The sequence below is a fragment of the Schistocerca gregaria genome, chromosome 3, assembly GCF_023897955.1.
Source record: "Schistocerca gregaria isolate iqSchGreg1 chromosome 3, iqSchGreg1.2, whole genome shotgun sequence".
In the NCBI taxonomy this organism is placed as follows: Eukaryota; Metazoa; Arthropoda; class Insecta; order Orthoptera; family Acrididae; genus Schistocerca; species Schistocerca gregaria.
The window spans coordinates 349534771-349550326 of NC_064922.1; the positions used below are offsets into that span (position 1 = coordinate 349534771).

General features: G+C 41.7%; 1 long non-coding RNA gene across 1 annotated transcript in view; it reads right to left on the reverse strand.

Moving 5' to 3' along the window:
• The window catches only part of LOC126354188 (uncharacterized), a 926022-nt gene extending 916263 nt beyond the window's left edge, over nucleotides 1–9759 (reverse strand). Inside the window, exon 1 of the long non-coding RNA XR_007565276.1 lies at nucleotides 9672–9759. This is a non-coding gene — a long non-coding RNA (uncharacterized LOC126354188). The remainder of the gene's footprint in view (nucleotides 1–9671) is intronic.
• Nucleotides 9760–15556: the final 5797 nt, after the last annotated feature.

Sequence of the window (15556 nt, forward strand, 5' to 3'; positions counted from 1 at the left end):
ACAATGCACATAGAACTGAATGAAAGTTATTCACGTAATATACACGGCGGTGGCGACAATATAAAAAACCAACTACAGGACTTCAAATTATCAAGGCTGATTCTCTAAATATTCTGATTTGCGTCAGGCGTATTTCAATTCATGGGTAAGCCTTGGCGAGGGAACTGGTTGTGTACTAGTGACTGCTGTTCGCTTGTATTGTTTCTCAAGTGGATATTAACATAATAAACATTCAAGAGACCAGGATCTGAAGATCTCTCAACGTTCTTTCAACATCGAAAGCCGTATACGTCCCACGGTGTTACCTGTGCCATCGAGATCTTTGGGAGCACCAGATATTTCTTGTCCTCCGCTAAGACGGTCAAAACGGTTTTTTTTTCACACTGACCGCATGACTTTTCATAGTTTTAAAAGAACCTAATGCTGAGTTTGGACCGAGAATTCGAGAATCTCTGTTCGAAGCCCCGAATGTTCTCCTGACAGCGTCGAAATCTGGTAAACAAAGGTCTGACAATATCGAAATATATTTAAAAATGTTTCCTTTTCCACAGATGGAGAAATGTGTGTGTTATTCCTAGATTCTTGCCGTGGTCATTGTGAAAGAACCGTTTAAAGCATCATACCAGATGACAAGGAACTTGTTGATCCCAAAGGGCTCGATGGCACAGCTGCAGCTTTGGAACGTATACAGCTTTAGATTTTGGAAAAACTTTATGAGAGGATTTTCAGATGTAGTTCAGTTGAATTGTAATGTCACTCTCCACTTGAGAAACACTATAATCAAGCTTCAGTCGTCAGAACTATTCTCTTTGCGAAGGCTTACCAATCTACTGAAACATGTGTACCACAAGTCAGGGCCATTAAAGGATCACCTGCGACAATTTGAAATCCTGCACAATTTTGTTTTGTATTGTCTTCTCGGTCGTGTATATTATCTGAAGAAATTTCGTTCATTCTATGTGCGTGGTCTAAGAAAACGTTATGTCTTAAGCATTTCTTTACAGATTGTTTTTATTGTAATTATTTCCTACCATAATAATGAGATACTTGTCATTTCCAATAAACCAATAAACCTGTGTGGAACGCTAAACTAAGAAATCAAAAAAGCAGTAATGTAAAACTTAAAATAGGAATTTAAAACGTATAACAAATGTAATCAAAATAAACAATTAGGATAGTAATTAATGTTGCAAATACTCAGACAGCCCGCAGTAGATAGATTACTTTCCAAAACTGTTGTTTAAGAAACCAACTGTATTTCACAGCTGGGTACATGGCTTCAAACCCTCTTTAATTTATGTTTCATTTTTCAAAATTAATTATTGCTGATGAGGTATTTTGCAAAATTTCAAATTGTTAGAAAAGTTGACTACACGGTTTTCAAGAACATTGACTACTTGTCAACTTTTATATGAAAAACGTTTTTTATGTATCATCGTTTCGAAGATATTCTACACCTAAGTATTCTACAACAAAATTCCACTAAAATTCCAAATTATCTTTCAGAGTGTGTTTTACCCATTAAAAGTGTAGCTGGGTACAAGCAAAACATACGTATGGCGCTATTTTGCCCGCTGTACACATCCACCAAATTTGATCAAGATCGTTTATGGACACTTGGGAATGTTGCCTAGTGAGCTGTCTGCAAGCGCTGAAGCAGTCCCTAAGCTTACACACTACTTAACCTAAATTATCCTAAGGATAAACACACACACCTATGCCCGAGGGAGGACTCGAACCTCCGCCGGGACCATTCGCACAGTCCACGACTGCAGCGCCTTAGACCGCTAGGCTAATCCCGCGCGGCTTTTCATTTTTCCAAGAATGGTTTTTTCTTTATTCGTATAGGCTTAACATAAACAGAACTGAACATAAGGCCCGTTGTAGTTTGAAATTTATCTCAATAGTTGACATAATGTAATGCAGAAGTGTAGTACATAGTTATACCCACAGACTTCAGTTAATTATAAACTTCACAGAAGATTTATGTCACTCGCTAAACGTCTGTATGCCATCGCCCTACATAGAACAATAGTTAAACATTTACCATCGCTTTTGTTTGACAATACTACTCGCACTAGAGCACTCCAGCAGCTTTTATTTACAGTATGCTCTTTGTAAAACCAGCTCTAAATAAACCACTGGCTGACATGGACTGAAGTCGTTGGACTTCCCCTGCATTAGTACTGAGCCATGCTGCCTCTATAGCCGTCCGTAATTACGAAAGTGCTGCTGTTTCAGGATTTTGTGAACGAACTGACTCTCGACTATGTCCTGTAAATATTGGATGTAATTCACGTCTGACGATCTGGCTGGCGAAATATTTCGCTCGCATTGTCCAGAATGTTCAAATCGATCGCGAACAACTGTGGCCCAGTGACACGACGCTCTGGCATCGGTGAAAAGTCCATAGTTTTGTAGGAACAAGTAGACGAACATAATTTCCAGTAATCGGTTCAGCAGGACCAGAGAACCCATTCCACTCCATGTAACAGAGCCCACATCGTCATGAAGCAATCACCAGCTTGCACTGTGCCTTGTTGACAACTTGGGTCCATAGCTTCGTGGGGTCTGCGCCACACTCGAACCCTACCGTCAGCTCTTACCAACTGAAATCCAGACTCATCTGAACAGGCCACGATTTTCCAGTCCAGGTCCATCAGATAAGATAAGGAGGTCAGGAGAGGCAATATCATGCTGTTAGATAAGGTACTCGAGTCGATCATCTACTACTGTTGCCGATTAATGTCAAACATTGCTGCACTGTCCTAACAGATGAGTTCGTCGTACGGCCCACATTTCCGTGGCTATTTCATGCAAAGTTGATTGTCTCTTAGCACTGACAGCCCTGCGCAAACGCGGATGCTTATGGTCGTTAATCGAAGGCCGTCGGCCACAGCACAGTCCGTGGAGAAAGGTAATGCCTGAAATTTGATACTCTCGGCACGCCCTTGGCATTGTGGAACTTGGACTGTTGAATTTCCTGACGACTGCCGAAATGGTATGTTCCATCCGTCTAGCTCTTACTCCAATGCAGCCTTCAGAGTGTCTTGATCCCCGTCGCGCAGCCATAGTCCTTTCTCATGAACCACATCGGATAAAAATGACGCCTCCAACAATGCACTACCCTTGTGTTCGCAACACTACCGCCATCTGTGTTTGTGCATATCGGTATCCCTCGACTGGAGTCACCTCAGTTCACATGGAGTGACTGTACTTTCCTTCTACGTGAATGACAGTCCGCTTAGCATCTTGTGTAATTAACAAACTTATCCAACATTATAATGTTGCTCACACGCTTCACTTTCCTTTCTCCTTCTCACCGTTAGTAAATTTAATAACCCGTCCGGCATGCTGTCGCGGATGTCTAGAAAGGCTTTTTCCGCGCTCACTAGCCAGGCTTGCGCAACAAGACAAGAATGCGCGCTGCTTTGCACGGCAGTCACATAACCAAGTTAGTTTCTTGTGCGGCCAAGCATATAGCTTGCTTTGTCGTGTAACACATACTACGCAGACAGTTCCATATTGCAGTAGTCGTACATCACTACATCAAGTTCGTAGTAGTTTAGGAAAGAAAACACGCCCGCAACAAGCTATTAACTGATTTCGAATGTTTCTCATCTTTCAAGTACCTGTAATACACCCACAAAAGTTGTGACATTGGTTTGTAGATAGTCTGAGTACATGAAATATCTCGTGCACATACGTATTTCATAATCAAAGACTCATTATCCGTACATATCACAAGCCTCAAGCTCCACATCACAATTGGTTAAATAATCAATACGCATGTAAAGCACAAATCGCTTTCATGCGCGTGTGTGTTTTTCTCCAACAAGTGTGGTGCTAAGTCCGTAGCAATGTTTGAGTTTGCCAGATAACCACTATAACTTAATGTACGTGCTTTGGCGCTATTAGCCTGACTAGGAGCAACGAATAACATGATCACTTACTGCATTTCCGATAGCGAACTCCGTGTTCCTGACAGACCAAAGCCACGATATCTCTCACGCCCTCCCCTCCTTTACCGCCCTCTTTAACCCACAGGTTGCACGCCAGCACTTCACGGCTGAATTTCGTGCCCAGTAGCTGTTAAAGTCGTGACCTCGGCTCCCTAAAGGGGACTAAAGTTCATCAGTGCACGAAATCGCCAGGGTCGAAGAGGACTAAGCAGTGTTTGATATAAAATTCTCCGTTTAGCTTTGAGACTAGTGCTTTCCTTTTTCGCCCAACAGTTCCGATGATTAGATTGCAACGTAGGAAGTCGTACGAAGTGGCCCTGTGATTTGCTCAGCGCTTCCGGCACCTTGTGTGCTAGGAATGACCGCACAGCCACTGCACAGACAGGGGGAATTCGTATAAGTTGCGCTGTCAACAGGTTAAAGAGGAGAATCACCTCATTCAACAAGGCTTCGTTTCGCGTGAAACATTCCTATTCGTCAATGTTCGCCGTCGTAGTACCTAAAAAAATTGAGAAACAAAGATTTGCAATCTAAGACAGGCACTATTTTCAAATATACAGAAAGAGGGTTGATGTTTCTAAAACTATACCCCCCGTTAGATACACAAGCGACACAGAAGACTTTTACAACTACGTCGATTAATTCCCCTAAACACTGTTACTATAGCACTCCGTCTTCAGGCCACAAGTGGCCCATCAGGACCATTCGACCGCCGTGTCATCCTTAGCTGAGGATGCGGATAGGAGGGAGGTGTGGTCAGCACACCGCTCTCCTGGTCGTTATGATGGTTGTCAGTGACCGGAGCCGCTACTGTTCGGTCGAGTAGCTCCTCAATTGGCATCACGAGGCTGAGTGCACCCCGAAGAATGGCAACAGTGCATGGCAGCCTGGATGGTCACCCATCCAAGTGCCGTCCACGCCCGACAGCGCTTAACTCCGGGATCTGACGGGAACCGGTGTACCCACTGTGGAAAGGCCGTTGCCCACCGTTCCTATAAGGCTACATTTAATACCCTAATGAGTACTGAACACCCTAATTCGCCTTCTTTCACAATACATGTCAATAGTACTAATTAATACAAGAATTGTTATATGCTTAACAGATACAGAAATGTGAGAAACCAACAGGGTATATTTTTCGTACCAGCAATGAATTCAATACTCCCTAAAGCGACGATATCATTACTGTTGTAATTCTAGTTACGAAATTGAGAAGCCAAGACTAAATCGATACCTCGTCGTCACAAATCACCATTACTGTTATCCGGAACCACATATTCTATCAATAAAATACAGAAAAGTCTATAGAGAGAGTCTTTTCAAATACTTAGGTGATATTAAAGAATGTTGAACAAAAAAAAGGTATGAAAGTCTTTGCCAAAAACTCGAAACAGCCTTCATATTTACGAAAGGAATTGGAAGCAAAAAGTGCATGTCAAACTACAGAGAACAATGTGTTAAACGGTCGTCAAAAGTGTGTTTCTTCAACTAAAATGTTTTAAACAGAAAGAGAAATATTGAAGAATCAAACAGCATGGAACAAAAATCATAAGAAAAATTATAGGTCCAAAATACACTAAAGACCGTAAATACAAAGTAAGGCGAAAGAAGAAAATTCGAAAGTATCCTAGCATTTACTCGGATTCGAGAAAAATCAGGCTATAATCCTATGGACATGTTAAAAATTGAAACAACCATATTTAATAGAAAGATATTGTAGCTGTAAGAATAGAGGATTAGAACTAAAACTGAGACAGAAAAAATGGAGCACAACAGTGAAAAAAGAAGACCTATATGAAACACTGTAGCACAATAAAAGAAAATGTTGAAAATTTTTTTACACAGAAAATTCAGTTGGCTAGACTGAAGAATACAATTTTTGATTTATTGAGTTTGATGACAAGAAGAAAATACCCTCTCTGTGAGGCCAGGTAATATGAGGGACACGGAAAGATTAACAGAAAACTCTGACCAACCCTTTGTTGTCTATGATGTGATCCAAGAGGGCCCGAAAGTGAACAGTAGTAGTGAAGTAGTTACTAGCTAAAAAACTGACAACAGAAATTTGTGCCTTGAAGAATGACATGTGATAGCGGAAACAGCTGCATATTTCACGGCTTTCCAGTGAGAGGTGATCCGTAGCAAGGAACCAGCGCACTACCGTTGCTGGCACCTGTTCTTCGCTTTCATATTGTCCTCCACAGCATTCCGGTCTGTTTGGAGTGCGCTTTTATACCAGCGCTCATTCATGCCGAACACAGGGCGCCCAATACAGACTTTGCTTCAGAAATGTGGATCCTGGAAACGAGCAACGGTCTTTCGACTACAGAAAGAAATATTTACAATACGAGATAACGGATTTACATCCCAAAAGGAAATCGTAAAATCTGTAAATAATTAAAGGAACATGTTTGCACATATTCAGTTACTGTTGTAAATGACGATTCCTGCTACGTTACATCGCAGTGTCTCCATTACCTGAAGCACATTCCTGTCTAATTACAGTGTGAAACATCTCTCTCGTGCTATTAACCGACTCTCTGGCTACGACAACTTCGATGAAGTACTGATACCATATCCTTGTCAGGCCTTCACGTATCATCAGTCTAGCAGCCCATCCGAACAGAAATTTAATGATTAACTCGAGGCAACTAAATAAAGAAACGCGGTAAGAGCAAATGCCGCTAGACAGTTTTTATAGAAGTCTAATATTTTAACTAAATTTTCCGTTCTTTTTTGAGTTACTTTGTGAAAATGCCTACTGAGAAGCGTAAAATATACAGATACTCGTAGAAATTTTACTTGCTAATAGTTAATTAAGAAGTTAAGTTACCCCAATTTACTGTAATTTATCAAACTTTAAATTTCAGCTAAGAAAGAGTAATTCATGGTTTGAGTAACAGTCGTTGGTCGTGATTCTGTAAGGATGCAGGTAACTCATAGAATACGACAGGAAGCTTGACCGTAACCTGATCTAGCACTGTGACATGCAGTTAATTCTTGATTTGTCATTTCTTTAGGTACAGAAAGATGTTATTCACATTTTCCGGATATGCCTGGGATAATATAATAATCAAAAACTTATCTTCGTGTACAATAATAGCTATGCAAAACACCAATAACGACTTTTTCCTCGCATTTTTATATTCCTTTTATTGGTACCTGACTCCCCTACAAAGGTGAAATACAGCTCTATGACGTTTGTTGTTGGAGAGGAATGTTCCGCGAAAAGGGGCGTGAAATAAGCAAACAATGAAGTTCATACTGTCGGTACCCTGTTGTTTTCCTAGGTGGCGAATAGAGTGATATCTCGCTCTGTTGTTCTGTCCATTTTATTTTCATCGTTTTGAATTCTGCGAAATTTGCCATTGCAAATCTTAAACACTCCAAATCAGTATGCTCTGGCTTTCCAAAAGACACTGTAAACTAACGGTAGACAGTACTTTGTACCGTTCCTAGTCATCGTTTTCTGTTCCGCTCGCAGATGTGTAAAGTGAAAACATTGCCAGTATGCCTTTGTCATATAGCCTATCACACCTTGTCTTTGTAGTCCGTTTTTGTTTTTCTCTCTCTCTCTTCTCAGTGGCTCTCCATGCACCTCAAAAACATTCAATAACACGTTTTCTTTTCTAGGCAGAGTTTTTTTAGCTTTGATATTATTAGTCTAAGTAGTTTTCTGCCTGTATTATGTAACATTCGTCGTGGGTGTGGTCTGTAACTACTCGGGTAGCCTACTGCGTGATTAGTTCATCCCACTGAGTTTCGCAGCCGGAAAAAAATTTAAAAAGAAATAAAATAAGAAATACGTAAATGGTGAAACAATTTCTTACTGCAACTAGTTGCCTTACACTTGAAAATCAATTCCCTCACATTTTCGTTATTTTTAATTACTATACAAATTGCGTGCCGTGTGATTGCTATGAGTGCGTAATTTCTACTAGGTATATGATGCTTTGTGGGCTTCTAAAAGGGCCACAGAGCTGAATGTAGCTAGTCTGACGAGATAATAGACGACTTCATTCGAGAATAAAGTAGCCTGTCTAGGAGAGAAATTGGCTTCTTTATTTGAGCTAGTTAATTCATTCTTGTATTGAGATAAAATTTAACAAGTTTACAGAATTTCTTCAAATTTTTCTATTTACGTCACGAACACTTATCTATCAGTGCAAATGCCCAAAGGAAAAGACGCACAATGAAAACACAACTTCTATAAGAAAACATACATAGCACTTCGTCTATGTTAGGAAACATGACATGTTTCGATGAAAGTCAGTCCTGAGTCCCTGGTCTCGAGTGTCATCAAATTACTTGTTACATCATGAGCTATGAACTATTTACGTATTTCCAAACCAAAAATGCCCTTATTTGGAGGATACGTTTGTTAATAACACTTACATACTACTTCGCCGCTAGTACATAATTTGATATGTTTCGCACAGAGTCACTCTCCACACCTTCACCTTGAATTTCGTCAGTTCATTTTTAAGTCGTGAACTTTGAGTAATCAGTGTAAGCCTAAAAAGAAAACGCGCATTATGGCAACATAGCGTCGTCAATGAGAGTTGTACAGTATTTCATCGAGATTAGATAATCGTGTACGCCTTCTTGTAGAAATACGAAACAGCCATTCGGTTGCGAAGTCTAAGGTTTATTGTATCCCCTGTACAATGGATTCAACGTTTATGAGAACTTTTTTTAGACGGAAATTTTGACAACTGGGTTACATGTTATGACAGAAGTACGTTGAAATAAAGCCGAAAGGCTTCAGTCAAAATTTTATCTCCGTACTAATTAAAATATGCTCAACAATGTTGTCATTTGTTACTTCCTCATCAGTGTATAGCTAGCGCGTGTTTTAATTATTATAGAGATGAATTTTTATGTCTGACTGACTCCTTTCGATTATATTTAAATGTACCTCTGCCATAACATGTGACCCAGCTGCCAATACTTCCTTCCGAAGGGGACGTATTTATAATAAAGCACTATGGGACTTAACATCTGAGGTGATCAGTCCCTTAGAACTAAGAACTACTTAAACCTAACTAACCGAAGGACATCACACACACCCATGCCCGAGGCAGGATTCGAACCTGCGACCGTAGCGGACGCACGGTTTCAGACTGAAGCTCCTAGAACAGATCGGCCACTCCGGCCGGAGTATACAGGTGTTTTAATAAAAATTCTGTTTTGAAACTGACTGGCTGTTTACTATTTCCACAAGAAGAGTTCATCACACGGTTGCTGCTCGATCCACGTACAATATTTTAAAATCTTGGATCTCCGCAGCGAGTCAGTCTTTGTACACAGGTACTGAGTTTCGCCAAACTGCCTTTTATGCCATGAACTCTGAATTGTCCACGTAATTCCAACGCGAGAACGTGCATAATGAGAATACTGGGTAGTTCATAACACTTCCTCACTACTTCGCCATCATTTGACAATTTGATATGTTTCGCACAAATTCAGTGTCAGTAACCTGATATCGAATGTCATCCAGTTTTATTTTACACCACGATCTTTGACCAACCAGTGCAAAAGCATAAAGTAAACACGAATATTTGGAGTACAGTGTCGTCATGGGGAGGTGTTTTCAATTTAGCCAGCACGAATATATATCGCAGGTGTGCAGTCCCGATACCAGACGTCCGTATATCTATTGTGGCTGCAGTGAGGAGGCGCAGATGGGTGGAGGAGTCGGGTACTCACCCAGTGAAGAACGCGGCCATGGGCGCCAGAGGCACGCACGTACGACCAGAAGCCACACCCGGCGTCGTCGCACTCGGCACGCCCATCAACGCCGGCACTGTCAACGACCACCTCGGAGCACTTTGCCACACCGCGGGACCCGCTTCGCGCACTCGTGTCGCGGGACGGCCGTGCTGCCGCGACGGCGTCCGTGCGGCTACTGGCGCGCGAGGCCAGCGGCGCAGCCATAGGCCGACGCGGGGGCCGGGCTGGCCCCGCCGCCAGACGCACGTGCGCGCCCGCCGCCGCCGCCGCCGACGCCGCCCCCGCACCGCTGTGGCCGTCCGGGCTTCCGCTCGTTCTCCGGCTCGCTCAGTCTGCCCACGAGGCTGCACTGCCCGCCGCTCCCGCAGAGGTGTTTAGAAGTGACGCGGCAACTCTCGCGAGATAGCCTTGCCAAGTAGTGCGAAAAGTCTCCGGTGACTACCGCACAGGGAGAAGCGCGCTAGTGTTTGTTGACACTGAAACCACGTGACCTTTCAGAGTCAGACCGAGAGAGAGAGAAACGGCGCCGGTGAGCCGGATGGGGACGGTGGGAGCGGGACGGCAGGAGTAACAAGAAGTACTGCGTGGGTGGCGGTTATTATAAAATCAACCGATTTTTCGTTATATACCGATTTTTTCAAAATAATTATTAGTTTTTCAGAATAACCGGTTTCTGATAGTAACAAATTTTCAGTTTTTTACTCCTATTGGACCTTGTAATAAACGTAGAAATCGAACAGAGACTGAAAAACTATTAATCTTCCTGGCAGATTAAAACTGTGTGCTGGACCGAGACTCGAACTCGGGGATGGAGAGCTTCTGTAAAGTTTGGAAGGTAGGGGACGAGGTACTGGCGGAAGTGTAGCTGTGAGGACGGGGCGTGAGTCGTGCGTGGGTAGCTCAGATGGTAGCCGGCACGGTAGCTCAGCGTGTACAGGCAGAGAGCTGCTTGGCCTCTGTAATAAAAAAAAAATGTCGAAAGTTCCACAAACGAACTTGAACGGATGTCATGTGACGTCCGCAACGACCAAACGCAACGATCAACAACGAAAAAAGAGAAAAAAAATGGTAGATCACTTCACCGCGAAACACAAAGGCCCAAGTTCGCGTCTCGGTCCACACACAGTTTTAATCTGCCGGGAAGTTTCATATCAGCGCACACTCCGCTGCAGAGTCAAAATCTCATTATAGGTACTGAAGAACTTTGATTTACTCAGTTTCAAGATACATAGACCCAAAATCTTGTTGTTTTTGTGGTCTTTAGTCCAGAGACTGGTTTGATGCAGCTGTCCATGCTACTCTATCCTGTGCAAGCTCCTTCATCTCCCAGTACCTACTGCAATCTCTATTCGTCTGATTCTGTTTAGTTATTCATCACTGCTACGGTCGCAGGTTCGAATCCTGCCTCGGGCATGGATCTGTGTGATGTCCTTCAGTTAGTTAGGTTTAAGTAGTTCTAAGTTCTAGGGGACTGATGACCACAGATGTTTAGTGCTCAGAGCCATTTGAACCAGTTATTCATCTCTTGGTCTCCCTCTACGATTTTTACCCTTCACGCTGCCCTCCAATACTAAATTGGTCATCCCTTGTCGCCTCAGTATATGTTCTACCAAGTGCACCCGTCTTTTAGTGAAGTTGTGCCACAAATTTTTCTTCTCCCCAGTTCTGTTCAATACCTCCTCATTGGTTACATGATCTACCCATCTCATCTTTAGCATTCTTCTGTAGCACCAAATTTCGAAGGCTTCTGTTCTCTTTTTGTCTAAACTATTTATCGTCCAAGTTTAACTTCCACTACACTCTATACTTTCAGAGACGACTTCCTGACACTTAAATCTATAGTCGGGTTAACAAATTTCTCTTCTTCAGAAACGCTTTCCTTGCCATTACAAGTCTACATTTTATATCCTCTCTTCTTCGACCATCAGCAGTTAGCATCACCCGACTTAATTCGACCACAGTCCATTATCCTCGTTTTCCTTTTGTCGATATTCATCTTATATCCTCCTTTCAAGACGCTGTCCATTACGTTCAGCTGCCCTTCCAGGTCCTTGGCTGTCTCTGACAGAATTACAATGCCATCGACGAACCTCAGAGTTTTTATTTCTTCTCTATGGATTTTAATTCCTACACCAAATTTTTCTTTTGTTTCCTTTACTGCTTGCTCAAGATACAGATTGAATAACATCAGGGATAACCTACAGCCATGTCTCTCTCCCTTCCCGACCACTGCTTCCCTTTCATGCCCCTCCACTCTTATAACCGCCATCTGGTTTCTGTACAAATTGTATAGAGCCTGTCGCTTCCTGTATTTTACCCCTGCCATCTTGAGAATTTGAAAGAGAATATTCCAGTCTACAAATGCTAGGAACGTAGGTTTGACTTTCCTTAATCTTTCTTCTAAGGTCAGTCGTAATGTCAGTGTTGCCTCACGTGTTCCAACATTTCTACGGAATCCAAACTGATCCCTCCCCGAGGTTCTCTTCTACCAGTTTTTCCACTCGTCTGTAAAGAATTCGTGTTAGTATTTTACAGCCGTGGCTTGTTAAACTAATAGTTCGGCAATTTTCACCACTGGCAACACCTGCTTTCTTTGGGATTGGAATTATTACATTCGTCTTGAAGTCTGAGGGTATTTTCACTGTCTCACATATCTTGCTCACTAGATGATAGACTTATGTCAGGGCTGGTTATCCCAAGGCCATCAGTATTTCTAATGGAATGTTGTCTGCTCCCGGGGACCTGTTTCGACTTAGGTCTTTCAGTGCTCTGTTCAACTCTTCACGCAGTATAATATCTCACATTTCATCTTCATCTACAGCCTCTTCCATTTCCATAACATTGTCTTCAATAACATTGCCCTTTTATAGACCCTCTACATACTACTTCCATCTTTCTGCTTTCCCTTCTTTGCTTAGAACAGGGTTTCCATCTGCGCTCTTGATATTCATGGAAGTGGTTCTCTTTTCTCCAAGGTTCTCTTTAATTTTTCTCTAGCCATTATCTACCTTACTCCTAGTGATACACGCTTCTACATCCATATTTGTCCTCTAGCCATCCCTGTTTAACAATTTTGCACTTCCTGTCGATCTCATTTTTGAGACGTTTGTATTCCTTTTTGCCTGCTTCTTTTACTGCAGACCCAAAATATTAAATCAAATAGGCAAGTAAAGCAAAATTTAGCCTGTCCACCGTTCGCTGCTTTTCTCTAAAAGTGATTAGAGGTTGAATACTACAAAAAATCACCAGTACTCTCTTACTGATAACAATTTTCTGAGACTCTGCTCAAAGATCGTGTTATAATCGAAGATCATACCACTATTTACCAACCAATTTTTGGCTATACCGTTTTTTCTTCTAGCGCTACTTTAACATAAATGTTAAAACCGATCAAAATAACTTGTTTCTGATAATCACCAATTTTCAGTTTTTTGTTCACATTAAGTCTTGTAATAAACATAGAAATCGAACAAAGACTGAAAAATTTTGATTCGCGGCGTTTTAAGAAACATACAACAAACATATTAAATTAAAAAGGCAAATAAAAGGAAACTTATCCTGTCCACCGCCAGCTGCTTTCCTCAAAAATTGATCAGAGGCTGACTACAACAAAATGCCATCAGTATTCTACTACTGATTCTAATTTTTTGAAATTCTGATCAAAGGTCACGTTATTGTCGAGGATCATAGCACTATCTCTGCATTGCGAATATTCAATGCTAAAGGGCGAACAGTGAGGCTGTAGCGCTCGGGTTTTCGTGTTAGATTGTCCGTTTTCACTGGCTACAAGCAGATGAAGCCATATTATGCAGACAGAGACAGCTACTTTCTATTTTTATTGTATGCTATGAATCAATTATTATTAAATTCTTAGTTTATTACTGTTCCCACTGATTCCTTCCTCTTTTACTGCTTTACAGAATTGGCCGAAAAATCTTTTAATCTATTAAAGCAAATGAGCAATTGTGCTTCACTGCTACATCACTTCGTATAAATATTTCCAGACAAAGGTTCGTCCTATTCTACAGTACAGTGGAAGTCCAGCGGCGGCAGTGAGAAATTATCGTATGCAGCAGGTAGGGGCAAAGTCTTGTACACTGCACGAATACACATAGCTTAAGCCATGACACACGGCAACTCGAACATTATTGTCTCAACAATTCGTTTTTTTGTAGTTGCTATATGCATAGTTATTAAGATAGCTGATAGCTTTACCCATTTCTATAACAACGCAGTACTTCAAACCAATCCAAATTTTACGAACAAAAGTTACTCTTTTTTTAAAATGTTTAGTTAAAAACGAAAAAAATGGCACTGCTAATATAGCTAATGAATATTTCGTTTCTTTTATTCAATTATTTGTAAATAATAAGAAAACACCTTTTATAACCGAGACTAAACAAACACTGAAAAATACCGCTTTATGTATAGTTGAAATACAGGTACCGGCTTCAAGTGATCGGTTTTTCTCATCGCTAAAAAAATGGTTCAAATGGCTCTGAGCACTATGGGACTCAACTGCTGTGGTCATTAGTCCCCTAGAACTTAGAACTACTTAAACCTAACCAACCTAAGGACATCACACACATCCATGCCCGAGGTAGGATTCGAACCTGCGACCGCAACAGTCGCACGGTTCCGGACTGCGCGCCTAGAACCGCGAGACCACCGTGGCCAGCTCTCATCGCTAAAGTAGAGGAAACTGGGTTATCATTAAATACCATCTGTGAGCATAATTTATTACGGAAAGGGCTAAAACGGCCCAAAACCAAAACGAATATAAATTGTAACTCATTGTGATAATTTATATATTGTGTAGGTCATTTTCATGAGTTCTTATTAAAAAGAAATGAAACAAAAGGAGTGCCAGATGGAGAGTATTACTAAATAGCCTAGTAACCGATAAGCACACTTAAAACGCTCTATAGCGCTGCACATAAAAACGGGATTTTCTGGTGCTCATACCACCGGTACTATTGGTTATAAAATGTAGCATCCTGCGTTTTGGATATCTTTTGGGCTTTGAACCATTTGGATACCCAACAGAAGGATGTCTTAGTGTCCTCATTCTACACAACGGATAAAACTAAGAATATTACACAATTCCTTTTTCTTAGGCAAATGGAGTACAGATATCTCGTATAAGTCCCTTCAGTGTTTCATTCACTCGATTTCCAAAATGTAGTACGCCAGTTTAATCAAGTAGAATGACTTTGTCCCGTCTATAAGCATATTGCAGGCATTTATCTGTAAGTGCCTGATCTAAATTGAGTAATTCTGAATAGCAGTAGTCGGCATTCATAGTCTGACCCGGTTGCAGCAGCTCGTGGTACACTACACCGACTAAGATGCGTTTTGTCACTCTCCAAGTTGATGTCTTTCTAATCGTCGTAACCAATTTTCGCAGGGTGATTCCGTCAGAGAATGTTCTCGATGCGATTTCACTTGCAATCGATGACTTTCCGTAGCAGGAACATAACACTTCCCTCACCGAGCGAGGTGGTGCAGTGGTCAGACACTGGACTCGCATTCGGGAGGACGACGGTTCAATCCCGCCTCCGGGCATCCTGATTTAGGTTTTCCGTGATTTCCCTAAATCGCTCCAGGCAAATGCCGGGATGGTTCCTTTCAAAGGGCACGGCCGACATCCTTCCCCGTCCTTCCCTAATCCGATGAGACCGATGACCTCGCTGTCTGGTCTCCTTCCCCAAAAACAACCAACCAACACGTCCCTCAAATGCTGTTTCGAAGGTACAACACCCTAGATGTTCGATCCACTAAACAGGTATCTTCTTTTGACTTGCCTCAAACGTCACACACATCCCTAAAACCTAATGTTTCCACTGTTAAACATGCCTCGT